General features: G+C 34.8%; 1 pseudogene; it reads left to right on the top strand.

The window, feature by feature from the left end:
* Positions 1-623: 623 nt before the first annotated feature.
* LOC114273678 (protein IWS1 homolog 1-like) lies at positions 624-7,740 on the top strand (annotated as a pseudogene).
* Positions 7,741-15,395: the final 7,655 nt, after the last annotated feature.

The raw sequence follows: 15,395 nt of genomic DNA, 5'->3' as shown, positions 1-15,395 counted from the left end.
TGTTCCACAATTTTCATAAGATAATTTGTACTCAATTTGGGGCCACTGTCCAAATCTTCTGTTCTGATAATGGGGGAAAATACATAGATTCTGGGTTGGGGCAATATTTTTCTGTTCATAGCATTATCCATCAGACCTCTTGCACCAATACCCCTCAACAAAATGGGGTGGTGGAACGCAAGAATCGTTATCTTCTTGACATGGCTCGGTGCATGTGTTTTTCTATGAGTGTGCCTCGGTCCTACTGGGGCGACGCTGTTCTCACCGTTGCCCATCTTATTAATCGTCTTCCTACCCAGGTCTTGCAAAAACAAGCTCCCCTTCAAGTCCTTCTAGGTTCCAAGTCCTTATTTTCTATTCCTCCAAAAATATTTGGCTGTGTCTGTTTTGTCCACAATCACTCTCCTACTCGTGGTAAGTTGGGCCCTCACTCTCTCAAATGCGTTTTCCTTAGGTACTCTCCTACTCAAAAAGGGTATAAGTGTTACCACTCTCCTTCTCTTAAGTGGTTTGTGTCCATGGATGTCACATTCTTTGAGTCCCAATCCTACTTCTTGTCTTCTCCGGTGTCATAGTCCTCCCTTTAGGAGGAGCCATGGTGTGAAGTGATTCTTGTGATTCCTATGGTGGAACCAATTGTTCTTGCACCACCACCTCCTACTGGGACTACAGAACCCAATGTCACCAAGGATAGGGAAGGGCCAGTTTATGTCAGGGACAAAGACAGACAGAAAGTTAACTGGATACAAGAGACCACTTCTGCTCTTTCATTGCCATTTCCTGCTTCTGATGAGAGTCCAGGTAACTTTGAATCTCTTGAGGCCATTGATTTTGATGTTTCTTTTGCCAAAAGAAAGGGTGTGAGATCTTGTACTCAACATCCTATCTCAAATTTTGTGCCCTACTCCCATTTATCATCCTCCTATAGAGCGTCTGTGTCAAATATTTCCTCTGTCAGCATTCCTAACCATTTTCAGGATACTCTTGCTATCTCTGAGTGGAAATTTGCCACGATTGAGGAAATAAAAGCACTTAGGAAGAATGACACTTGGGAATTGACTGAGTTACCTAAGGGCAAACGACCTGTGGGATGCAAATGGGTGTATACTATGAAACACGAAGCGGATGGGTCTATTGAGCATTACAAGGCTAGACTTGTGGTAAAAGGGTTCACTTAGACATATGCCGTCGACTATCAGGAGACCTTTGCACCAGTGGCTAAGATGAATTCAGTCGAAGTAATCCTTTCTCTAGCAGTTAATCAAGAGTGGCCACTTTATCAGTTTGATGTAAAGAATGCCTTTTTTCATGGTGATCTCGAATAAGAGGTATATATGGACGTTCCTCCTGATTTTGAGGATTATCAGACAGAAGGAAAAGTATGCAGGCTTCGGAAGTCATTATATGGTCTCAAACAGTCTCTAAGGGCTTGGTTTGAGAGATTCACTCCAGCTATGCTTAAATATGGCTTCAAACAGAGTAAGGCAGTTCACACCTTGTTTGTGAAACATTCCTCACGTGGTAAGATTATAGCACTCATTGTTTATGTAGATGACATAGTTCTTACAGGCGATGATAGTAAGAAAATACCTCTATTGAAGAAATATTTAGCCAATGAGTTTGAAATCAAAGACTTGGGAAGCTTGAAATATTTTTTGGGAATTGAAGTTGCTCGCTCCAAGGATGGGATATTTATCTCATAGAGGAAGTATGTGCTTGACTTGTTGAAGGAAGCAGGGATGCTTGGCTGCAGACCTGTGACACTCTACTAGAACCCAATCAAAAACTAGGGGATGATGAAGGAGGAGCAGCTGTTGATAGGGAGAGCTATCAGCGATTAGTGGGTGAGCTCATTTACCTATCTCACTCCCGTCCTGATATTGTTGTTGCTGTCAGTGTGGTTAGCCAGTTTATGCATGCTCCTCGTCAGATTCACTTCGAGGCTATCATGAGAATTTTGAGGTACTTGAAGTCTACTCCTGGTAAGGGTCTTTATTTTTCAAAGTATGATCATCTTCGTGTGGAAGCCTATACAGATGCTAACTGGCCTGGATCAGTAGCTAATAGGAGATTGACCTCAGGGTGTTGCATCTTTGTTGGAGGCAACCTAGTTACTTGGAGGAGTAAGAAACAGAATATGGTTGCCAGGTCAAATGCAGAAGATGAGTTTCGAGCACAAGGAGTGTGTGAGCTCTTACGGATCAAGTTATTGTTAAGTGATCTAGGTATTGATCAGACGGACTCCATGTGGTTATATTGTGATAATAAGGCCGTTATCAACATTGCTCACAATCCGGTTCAACATGACAAGACAAAGCATGTTGAGATTGATTGCCACTTCATTAAGGAGAAACTTACTAGTGGCACAATATGTACTGCCTTTGTGAAGTCTTGTGAACAACTTGCTGACATCCTCACCAAGGGAGTTGGGAGTAAGCCCTTTCATGGCATCTTAAACAAGCAGGGCATAAGAAATATCTTCGCACCAGCTTAAGGGGAAGTGTTAGAATAATATATTATTATTTTAGTTATTATTTTGTAATTATTCTATGCTTTAGGGCTCTCTTGTAATTATTGATCTTCATTAATATAAATAGGGGATGATATTCTAATCATTCCCTAATCTTGGTATTCCGTAAATTTATCATGTACTTCTCTTAACATTCTTACATCATCTTAGAGACAAAAGATCCTGAGCATCCCTATTTCTTGGAAGAATTGAAAGTTATATCAGAAGATGCAATTAAAGTAGATGACAAGCATAACTGTGTGAGGTAGAGACAAATCCTCCTGTAGTGGCGGAATTTTCAGTTCTTATAAATTAAATATGCTCTATTTATTTATTTTTTATTCAGGGTGACATTCACTCCAACAATTGAACATTGCAGTACGGCAACGGTGATTGGCCTTTGCTTGCGAGTGAAACTCATTGCCTACCTATGCGGTATAAGGTATGAGCTTTTGTTTTGTGATGGTACCTCTTTGTTTACAATTACATATTCTGTATGAGACTCATCATAGAGTATTGGAAGTTCATATGGTTGTGGTATGTTTCATTAATGTTTGTAGGGGATCCTATTGTGGATAAAATAGCATATCTTCAATGGTTTCTTTAGTCAGGTCTGATATAAAAATTGGATACAGATTTAAGGAAAAATAGAAATTAAGAAATTGTAGCTACCTAAAATTTGAGCGCAACCATTAAGCATATCTAGGTTAATAATTCTAAACCATGGTTCTGAGAACTTCCCTATTATATTAATAATATTAAGGAATGGTCTTCACTACAACTATGGTTCTAAACTTCTACTAATCTCAGCAAGGTTGATGTCATTTTGAGATGAGTAATATAGATATAATGGGGAAGTTTTGGGAATGTTACTTCTAAACATGATTGCTGAAGCCACTTTGAATTCCTTTTTTGTGAAGTGTTGGCTTTATCTCCCCGGATGTCAAGCTAATAATTGGTTTTAAAAAACTGTTTCCTATTTATAATTGGTTGTATATCATTAATTACATTTATAATCTGGTCACACATCTCTCTTAGATTTAATCTGGAAGCACACTTCTACTTGAGGGGGGCTGAATTAAATTTGGTTTACTTGTGCTTCACTTCAATTGAAATATCCAACAATTGCTGGTGGTTTTGATTTAATTTTGTTGTCTTTCTGTTTCTTGACATCTCTTGTTATTGTTACAGGTGGATATCGGGATGGCGCCTGAACTCATGCAACTGAAGCTGTATGGATTTGATAATGAACTACGGTCTCCTGATGATGCTCCTTAGGTTAGGATTTCATCTTTCTTTGAAATTTTTTATTGTGACAATTCCAATTGTGTTGGTTTCTTAATAATGACTATCAATATATATTTTTTTGAAGATTTACAAGATCTGTTCCAATTTTTCCAGGCGATAGAGGGCGAAGACAAGAGGAAATTGATCAGCTCTTCAAGTCAGGCAAAAAAATGAAGGAAAGTGAGAAGAGTGCTGCAGAGATAGCATTGCTTGTTGAAAATGTTATGGCTGAGCTTAAAGTGGTTGCGGAAGTAGATGCAGAATTGAATAGACAGTCAAAACCTGCTATAAATAAACTCAAAAAGCTGCCTCTCCTTATGGAGGTTCTCTCAAAGTAAGATGATTTTCTCTCATTAGTTTCATTGACATCATGTTTCCATTTTATTATTTATGATTCTTATCTTGTTTCCTACATCAATCGTTGATTGGTGCAGGAAACAACTTCATGATGGAGTATTAACTCCTCTAAAAACCTGGCTCGAACCCGTTCCAGCTGGAAGCTTACCAAATATAAACATCCATGGGGCAATATTCAGGATCTTAACTGATGTACAAAAAGCGTTTTCTCCATTTCTTTAAGTGAGATGTATGAAAATTATGTATGTACTGATTATGTCTTGCGCTTCATGCAGTTTCCCATTGATTTAGAGCATTACGATAGGAGAGAGCAACTGAAGAAGAGTGGTCTTGGGAAGGTCAGGATTCTCCTTGTGAGGCGATAGTGGAAGGAACAAATCTGCATATTAATAACACATGAATAACGGTTATGGCTTTTCAGTGGAAGGAACAAATCTGCATATTAATTTTTTGTGTTATGCAGGTTATTATATTTTTGTTGAAGTCTAATGAGGAGACCCCAGCCAACCGAAGAATGGTAAAAGACTTGGTTGATAAATGGGTAATGTTATACATATTTTGGACTTCTGGCACTCATACATGAATTGATCACTCTTCATGGTTCCCCTTTGTGCTTGGATAAATTTTATGATATTTGTTTGCTAGAACATATAGTGTGAAGGTGCATGTGGTGGATAGACTTCTTTCCTGCTCAATGATCAACCCAAGATCTATTCTCCAAGATGTTGATGAAAATTTGTCTTGAAAATCCAGAACCAGTCCTGTTTCATTTAATCTGTACTGAGCTATCTTGGCATGATGTTTGGTCATGGGGGATCTATTTTCATTGAGCAAATTTATGAGTTTTGAAGATGTGCTCTCTGATATTGTTTGTTCTCCCCTTCTAATATTGTTTGATTAGTATGTGAACCCTTGTATGTAGGTATTGTTTGGAACCTCGGGAGTTTTTTTTATAATAACTGATGTGGGTACATGGTTTCTATTCGTTCATATTAATATTTCCTTATCATTTAAAAATTTGAAAATAAAATGCATAGTTGACCAATATTCAATAAGAGCACACGGTTTGAGGACATGAGAAACTTTGATGATGAGAAGGTTCCCTTTCGGAGGCCATCTGCAAAAAAAGTATATATTATCTTTGTTCAATTTGCTTACATGTATATTTTGAGCAATTTAGCCATCTTGACCTTGTTTCCATATATATCTAGTCTTACTCATCTGTGGAATGTCTTGTTTATTTTTCAATAGGCCAATGAATAAAGCTTCATGATTGGAATCTAGAGATGACGATCTTGATTTGACCGAATTTTCATAGTAACATGTCGTAAGAGAATTAATCTGTTGGGTCCTAGTCAGTCAGTCAGTCAATTTTGATTTATTATATGGGTGATTTGCACCATGTTTTGAATGTATATATTCGAACACTTTAATTTTATGAGGGATATTGCAGGGAATCGAAGTCTGGCCAATCATCTTCCATGTGTCTTACTATAAGGCCTGAAGCAATGCCAATGGATTTTCTGGTTCGCCTCCAATCCAAGATTGATCCAGATGAGGTTAGGCCTTGTGCTAAACAGGTTGTACAAGATCAGCACTGTCTGAAGGTTGGTCTTCCTCTCTTAAATTTTACTATGACAAACTCTTAAATTTAACCATCTACTATTGCAATTAGTTTCTTTCTTTCATTATATATATAAATATTATATATGTATAAATGTATGTATGTGTGTATGTATATGTACATGGTAACGAACAGAGTGCTGAAATGTCTACAGGATACATGTTCAAAATATGGCTTCTATCTGTCGAAGTCTTATTGATTTGAAGTTGATTTTTGCAATCCATTTAAACTCAAATGATGCCAGTTTAATTTTGATTCGAACATAAGAAAGCTGAGAAGTGGAATTTAATTTAAATCATGTAAATGACCTTGATCAAATTTAAGCTGTTGTGAAATTTCAATTTTTATCTAATAATAATGATAAACAGAATTTTTTTTGATAGAGGCATTTTCTCAAGCTTGCCGTAAAAGATTTTCAAATGTGCACAAGCCGTGTTGATTTTGCTCGACCTATTATTTTGGGGACATGACTCCCCTAGGGTTAGAGCGCATATTTTTTTCTAAACCCCTTAGTGTTAGATCTCATGTCAACATGCAACTGCAGTATGGTATGTACAACCTTTTCTCTCCTGTGGATCAAAAAAAAAAAAAAAATAGAAGATAGTGTTTGGTTCACTAGAATGAAGTTGAATGGTTATTTGATCAAAATATTCATTCTCATGTTTGGTTGATGGAAAAAATTATGGAAAAATGCATTGCAAATGAAATTGTCATTTACCATTGTAAGGGAATGATCACTTCACAGGCAAATCTAAAGAACGATCATTTCATTACATCTCATTTCAATGAACCAAATAAAAGCAAAAGAGTCCCAGGCCCTGTTTTAGAAAGGAGGAGACCAAATAGCAGAGAGAGAGAGGGAGAGAGAGCTAGTCCCCCCCCCTACCTGGCCTGAATGAAAGCTGATGCACTGTCACTCTGTTTTTTTTTTTTTTGGGTACATCACTGTCACTCTGTTCGATCCCACAAAGCTTGTGATAAAATGGTGTTTCATTGAATAAGCGAGAACCTTATATTGAATTCCATTTCACAGTAATAGCTGATTACTTACATATACAACTAAGAGATTTTAGTAATTAGTCTGGCTAGCAGCCTTTATTTCTGGTACTAGTATATTTGAACACCAAGTCATACTTCTACTCATATTTATCACCAAAAAAAAAAAAAGAAGAAGAAAAAGTCATACTTCTACTCATAATTTTACTTGATTATTATGTTATTTTGTTATGAAACAAAATAGTTAGAATAACATGTCCACTGCATTTTAACCTGTTTTTGGCAGTGTCTAGAACTAAGAAGCACAGATACGTCCCATGGAGCAGACATGGACACATGTAGTTGACGTGTCGGACACACATCTGGCCATGTCCTATTTTCAGACACCCACCTGAAATGGAGGGTCAGACAATATTTTTGAAAAGTTCTAATGAGGGGACAAATTAGAGAAAGGAATCTTTTCACCTTTTAGAAGAAATAACTTCTTTTGGCCACTTTCTCCTCCCCATCATTTTCCCCCCTTGGAATTATTAGTGAAGGCGGCCTGAAACTCGGGTCAAACCTGAGCCATGTCCATTTACCTGCTAAAGCAGAAGATGTCTTCTCGTAATAACTTCGGCTGTGTTAGGTGGACTCACATTGGCTTGTTTTTTCTTAGGTCATGCTTGCTGTGGCTCTATACGCATGTTTGTGTGTTTAGACGTCTGATGTGTGTGTGCGCGGGCGCATATTTTGGAGGAGTTATTATTATTTTTTCTGGACAAGCTCTGAGTAGTGCACTTGTTTCCTTCCTTTGTTGACAGATGCAAAAGCAGTTGCAACAGTTGAAAGCACCAAAAAAGAAGCAGCTTCAAGCTACAAAACTTAGCGTGGAGGGTCGTGGCATGGTCAAATACTTGTAGTTCTCTCCATGGGCGGAGCTATGCATGAAGTAGTGGGTTCAATTGAACTCACTTAACTTTGAAATTTTTTTTAGACGGGTTTTCATAAATTGTTCCAAAAAATAGATTTATCAAAATTTCTTTTTATTTTTTAAAAAATGATTAATTCTATGTTTATCATATTTTTATACCATTTTTTGTTTAGTACGCATAATTATTAATGGTTGAATATGAATATGAATGAGACTTATATGAATATCATTACAACTATTGTGTATGTTACACATTAGATATCATGTAAAAGTATAATGAGCGTAGCTTTATTGACATAATAAATATTATGATATCATTCTTTTTAATAATGATATAAAAAAAAATTATGAAAGAAATTTACTAAAAATAAATAAAAAAAAACACAAAAAATAAAAAAAAATATTTTTTAAAAAATTTTAACTAGAAAATTGGAACCGTTAAAAACAATAACACACAAAAGTAAAAAATTAAATTTTTCAAAAATTAAAGTTAAAAAATTGGAAGTTAAATCAAGCTGTGAGGGAGCAACCAGACATGTTTAGTGCCATTAACATGATAAAGTGACATTTTTTTGTCCGAACTATTGACTTTGTTGGCTAATTTTTGAAAGGATAACATATTTTTATTTGTATTCGGATTTTAGAATAGGATAATTCTACAAATCTAGAATTTTAGCCAAAAACATATTGTGTGATTTGTCGGACAATCTTCATTGTATTTAAAAATAAATAAATAAATTTTGTTTGTGTACTTAACAACAAATGGAATACAGAAGAAATAAAGGAAATGAGGGAGATTGTTTGATTACAAAAATCAAACCAAAATATAAAATAAATAAATAAAAATAGATTTTTATTTTGTTACAAAAACAAAAATTAAAATCTGAAACAGGGAAATAATAAAACAAAAAAAGAAATTAAATATTTACCAAATTAATTTCTTGAACAAATTTTTGGTCAAGTCCAGTGTTAAACACTGTGTCCTTAAGACAGATTCATCTTTTCCACGGTGCTTTCAGATTATAGACATCTATCTCCCAGGATAAAATGATCAACTACGAATAATTGCAGCACTACAAATTATTCGCACAACGAACACACTTTGTGTTTGCACTCTTTCTCACAAGAAAACAATGCGGCAAAATGCAGAGAGAGCAAGTAGAGTTAGGGATGAAAATTGGAGTGAAAATCCAGATGAAGAACTAGTGAGAATTTGTGGCTGTTAGGTTTGAATTAAACATGTGCAAACCCATTTGAATAGGTATGGTTTGAATTTAAACAGGTAAGGCACTGTTTCAACATATACGAACTGTTTGGGTTTGAAATTTAAACAGATTTGAATCTGTCCAGGTGGGGAAAAAATCGGAGCCAATTTTGAAATTAATTTTCGAAATTCAAATTCCAAAAAAATTAAAATTTAATTTTAGAAAAATAAAATTTAAATGTTTTGGCCTAAAAACATAGGTATTGGGCCGGCCAAGCTCAACCCAACCACATATCAGCGCCCAAGCTAGCTTGCTTGACCGACGGCAGCGGCGCGTGTGTGTTTATTTTGGATCCAATGGGTCTAGCCCACTTTGCCCATAACCTCCCTCACTACAAAACTTGGGTGCCCCTTAGGGCCTACCTCAAGTTCCAAATTCAAGCCTTACAAACCCACTCGAAGTATGCCCACCAAATCAATGTGGGACAAGCCTTAAACCACATCTTTAAGAAATTTCCACCAAAACTCCATTTTCATGGAGCTCACTTTGGCTTGAATTTCCCATTCACCCGATAATAGTTTTGAGCAACCAAATATACTACGTGAATCACAACGCAGCATAAAACTCGTGACCACTTTGACCCGCCAACTTTGGTGCATGGGTCCTACCTAAAAAATAGACCAAAGTTAAGGAAAAATCATATTTTCCAAAACCATTTCTAACATGATTCACAGGAAATTATTCAATGTTCTCGGAGTACCATGTGTCTATACTCCTTAACCAAACATCATTTAATATGTCTTCTCATGTTTTCCAATCACCAAACACAATATCTCACCTACACACCTTCTCTACTAATCACAATAGTATGAAAAACCACGTATCTATACTCCGAAATTACTGAATAATTACTCATGATTCACATTCACTCTAACAATGAATTCCACAGTACATCAATTTAATTCTCACCCTACATTATATTTCTTGGTTGTTTTCTTGGTGACAATAGACTTTTTGTTTAGGACATGGTCCAAGAAGAGTAGGTCAACAACATTAATAAAAAAAGATCTAGGAGTAGTTAAGGTTATCCTTTGAAGAAAATTGAAATAATAATAAAAACAATACTATCCATTCAATGACAATTGGGGCCAAATGAATTTCCGGTCTAAATTTGGAGGCCGAAAACAAATCTGGAGACTAAGAACCACAAATCTGGAGGAGTAGACTGAGAACTTTAATCGCTCAAATTCAAATCTCCAAATCTTCAATCTTCGACAATCAATAGCAAATCACAAATCTGGAGCGAGAGAGTGCATCTTGTGATTTTGCTCAGAATTTGAGTGAGAGATAGAGAATGAATTTGAGCTCGATATGAGAGAGAGAGAGAGAGAGAGAGAGAGAGAGAGAGAGAGAGAGAGAGAGAAATTGCAGGTTTAGGGCTTTACAGCGTTTTAGAAACGTTGTTTTAATTGAAAAATAGCGGCGTTTCCATAAACCTCGTAAAAACAACGTTGCCATATCCCCTTTTTCCTATAGTGCCACCAACTGTGCAAACAAACATATTTTGGACACCAAACAAAGGAGTAATTTGTTTAGTAGTTAAATTAATTATGTAGTAAAAATTTTTATAAGTGGGATTCCATGATTTATCTTTATTAGGTAGTTAGGAGTCTGAGAATAACTCAGTTAGTATGTTACGGTTGTTTTTCATTGATCAAAAGTATAACATAAATTACCAAGAAGTAATTTTGGAAAAATATCTAATACTCTAAAAATATCTAATAATTTTGGAAAAATTACCAAGAAGTCCTCTTTGAAAAAGGTGTGACCTATTTAGTCCCACAGCCTTATGTTTACACTCAAAAAGTCTTATAATGTTTTTCTTCTTCTCAGCCTTTGTCCTTCTCTACCTCTTCCTCTTTCTAATTTTCGACAATCGTCGACGAGTAATCACATCTTACTTCTTCTCTTTCTCTTTCTGATATATAGTCACCGGCAACCGACGAGCGACAACTACCGTCGATTGTGATTCACCGGCAACTACCGACTGCTGACTTCTTACTTTACCCTCACCGAAGATAAAGAAGATATGTTTCCGACGAAGAAATGAGTAGATCTACATCAAATCTGAGTAGATCTACATTACATCCGGGTAGATATAAACAAAAAATAGTTGTTGGAATACAATCTTCTCTCTATATCTGCCTCTCTCCTTCGATCTCTTAATTTTTCTACATTTTCTCTGCTATACACTTCTCTTTTCCTGTTTTAATGGAGAAAATTTTCAAGTTCTGAACAAGTTGTTTTTGAGTTTTAGTTACAAGCGGTGATTACTGTAAAATTTTGCAATTTCAATTTTTTTTGGTGCTAGAATGAATCATGGTTTAAAACTGTAAAATTTTGCAGTTTCATAACATTCTTTGTAACTGTAAATTTTTGCAGTTTCATAAATTGTTTTTTAGTTTGATTAATAAGGACAAATGCTTAATAGATTTTTGCTTTGAAACCGTAACATTTTACAGTTTCAAAGCTTGCTTTTTGATTTGATCAATATTGGTGATTATTTTCTTAAACCCTACAAAAATTGAAAAATAACATATGTTTTTTTCCATTGTTGCTGTATTTTGTCGTTACATTTTTTTTCCTTTTAGTTTATCAATATTTAGCATATCTTGCTATGTTTTTTCGCCCTAATTTCTCCAATTATTCTTTTTTTTTTGGGCAATATTCTGGACATTCCAGTGTGTTTCCAACGATATTCTTAACGTCCAATGAACGTTTTGGACATTCCGACAACTTCCATTGACATTTAGAACACTCCAGTGAACTTTTGACGATACTCCGGCAACTTCCCAACAATACTCCGGCGACTTCCCGATGATGGTTAACATTCTGGCGAGTCTTCGGTGACCGTCTGACAGAAGTCTGACAACAATGGAATGTAGCAGCGTCCGTAAATTTTTTTTTAAAAAAATTAGGATTTTTTAGTAATAATTAAAAATATATAGGACTAATTGGTGCAAGTGTTTTGTTTTGGGATTAGATGGGTTTTGAACTTTGTATATAGGACATATTGGTAAGTTCTCCAATAATTTTTCATCAATAAGATACATTTTATTGGGCCTCATACGGATATGACTTGGTAATATATTTGATAAAATAAATGGTCAGTATGTGTTGGCACAGTTGTAAAGAAGAAAATGGGGCTAGAAATACCGTCTACAATTTTATTTATTTATTTTTTTCTCCTTCTTAATACACTCTTAATTATTGAATTATATAAGAATTTTGATAATACATAAAATTAAAGAGAAAATTATTAAATACTTCGAAATATCAATATCATGTAACATTGGCTACATGCTACAACACACACTAAGTGTGTTATTCTTTGCATTTCAATTATCTAACAAATGTGAGTCAACATATTCCATAAGTAAAAAATTTTACTACATTATTCGTTTGGAATGCTACATTAATAATACCACATGATGGTCAAGAACTTCTAAATAATTACTACAACAAATTAAATTTTTAGAAATAATTAAAATTTAGAGACAACATCACTTTTTGTCATTTTTAGTGACAAAATTGGAGACCTAATAATGAATTACTAATTTTTTGGGGGAGAAAACAGCTTTTGGAATTAAATTATTTTGTTCTTAAAAGTACATTTATTAAAATTGTCACTAAAAGTTCTTTTTTTGAATTTTCGAAATAACTTTTTTATGACAATTCACACTAAGACTAATTTTTTTTTTTTTTTTAATGCAACAGTATTTTCACTTTTATGAATGAAAATGTTTAGTTTGTAAAATCATTAGATATCATAGTGAATTACCTTTAAAAAAAATTATTAAGTAGGATCCTTGTGTGAAAAAGGTTTTACATTATCGTGAATTAGAGATGGCTGAGCAAGCAACTCTAAATAAAATATTCTTTTGGGCAGCCAAAACGAATCTAAAGAAGAAAAAAAAACAGAAGTAATCATATTCACACTTGGGCTGACCATGTCACCACATATATATACTTGTCTGCATAAATATGTGACATACATGTTCCTCTCTTGGGTGTGTTACTACATCACCCCAGTTTCATTCATATGTGTTTTTGATTTGACAACAAATGTCACAAATAGATATGTTTTCAACACACACAAGATCACCTCTCTGTTCCATTTTCTCCTTCATTATGGTCTCTATTGGATCATCGAAAACTTTTTCCTTTCCCTTCACAAATGAAACTGTTAGAAATGGTTTTTTTGAAAAATCTGGATAACAGAATTTTTCATCAACTTTGGTCTATTTTTTTGGTGGGACTCATGCGCCGAATTTCGCGGGTCTAAGTGGTAACGCGCTCTATGCCGCGTTGTGATTCACGTGGTATATTTGGTTGCTCAAAACCATTATCGGGTGAATGGGAAATTGAAACCAAAGTGTGCTCCATAGAAATGGAGTTTTGGTGAAAATTCCTTAAGGTTTGTATAATGGTTTGTCCCACATTGATTTCATGGGACGTTTTGAATGAGTTTATATAGCTTGGAATTATAACTTAGGGAGGGCCCCAAAGGGCACCCCAAGTTTGTAGAAGGGAGAGGTTATGGGCAAAATCGACTAGACCCATTGGACCCAAAAATTACCACACAAGCAGGTTATGCTTGGGCGCGGATGCATTATGTGAGGTTAGGTTGGGCTTGTCCGGCCAAAATCATTTGATTTTTTTTTTATTTATTGAGAAATAAATTCTGTCCGTTTTTTTTTTCAAATTATGGTTGGAAATAAAATTCAAATTTTGGTTTGCACCTCTTCAGAAATTCTGTACAGTTTTGTATCTGTCCAAACCGAATTTGTTCGAATTCAAATATATCCAAAACAAGTTTTTAACTGTTTGAAATTCAAACCAAACAGTGCCTACAGATTTGTATCCGTTTAATTTAAATTGAGCAGGTACTGTGCCTGTTTAATTCAAACCTAGCAGCCACCACTTCACTTATAAATAGACTAGCCCTCATTTGGATTTTTGACATATAATTTTCGTACTTCTCCTCTACAAATAATCTTTGCATTTTGCTGCATTAAATTTCTGTGAGAAAGAGTGTATACACTTAGTATGTTCGTTGTGCGAATAAATTGTAGTACTGCATTTATTCGTTGATTGATCATTTTATCCTGGGAGATAGACGTCCATATTCTGAAAGCACCGTTTAGAGGACGAATCTGTCTTAAGGACACAGTGTCAAACACTGGACTTGATCAGAATATTGTTTAATAATTTAATCAATTTGATTTTTGTATTCAAACATTTTCTCTCCTTTCCTATTTTTCTTTTGTATTCTGTTTGTAGTTTAGTACACAAATAGAAGTTATTTATTTAAATACAGTGAAGATTGTCCAACAATCTTAAGACAGATAATTTTTGGTGTCTTCATTGTATTTAATTTTCTGTATTTTCGCAAAAGTGATATTCTGGTTGGAAAACAAATAGTAGTAATATACTGTTTGACAGATAGTAGTAATATACTATATATTTTCTTTGACAACTAGTAGTAATATACTGATGTCATTAACAATTATAAAATATTAATTTGTGTTACAGAAAATTATTGTGGTATTTTTTTTCTAGTTTTAGTAACAAGGAAAATAAAATTATTTTGTGTTATAATTTATTTTCTGGTTTTAGTAACTAGAAAATTAATTTGTGTTTTGGTTTTTCCTGATTTTTATAATCAGATATTATGGCTACTACAACTGAAACTGCAACTGGAAGTGGTACTCCAATTGTTACACTAACTCTGGTCCCTATCTAGAACCATGTTCAAATTCCAATAAATCACGGAGAAAAACTGAAAAAATTTAACGGTACTGAGTTTAAGAGATGGCAGCAGAAAATGCTCTTTTATCTTACAACTCTAAATTTGGCCCGGTTTCTTCATGAAGAGGCTTCAACACTTAAAGAGGGTGAAAGTGATCGGCAAGTTGTTGCCGTTGTAGATGCTTGGAAACATTCAGCTTTCTTGTGCAGAAACTACATCCTCAATGGCCTTGACAACATGTTGTATAATGTTTACAGCCCTCTGAAGTTAGTAAAATAACTGTGGGATTCTTTGGAGAAGAAATACAAGACAGAGGATGCCGACACGAAGAAATTTGTTATCAGTAAATTTCTGGACTTCGTTATGGTAGACTCCCAAACGATAATTTTGCATGATATTCATTCAGAAGGTATGTCTCTTAGCGAGTCTTTCCAAGTTGCTGCTTTAGTGGAAAAGTTACCACCGGCTTGGAAAGACGTCAAAAATTATTTAAAACATAAACGCAAGGAGATGACCATGGATGAATTGATTGTAAGATTGAGAATTGAGGTAGATAATCGAAAGGCTGAAAAGAGGAATGGGAAAAATCCCATTGAGTCCAAGGCTAATGTGGTTGAACAAGTTCACAAACCACATAACAAAAAGAGGAAGTTTACTAGAGATGGTTCTAAACAAGGCGACAACAATGGCAA

The sequence above is a fragment of the Camellia sinensis genome, chromosome 11 (genome assembly GCF_055761805.1).
Source record: "Camellia sinensis isolate YWXY chromosome 11, ASM5576180v1, whole genome shotgun sequence".
Classification (NCBI taxonomy): Eukaryota; Viridiplantae; Streptophyta; class Magnoliopsida; order Ericales; family Theaceae; genus Camellia; species Camellia sinensis.
This window is presented reverse-complemented; position numbering and strand designations above follow the sequence as displayed.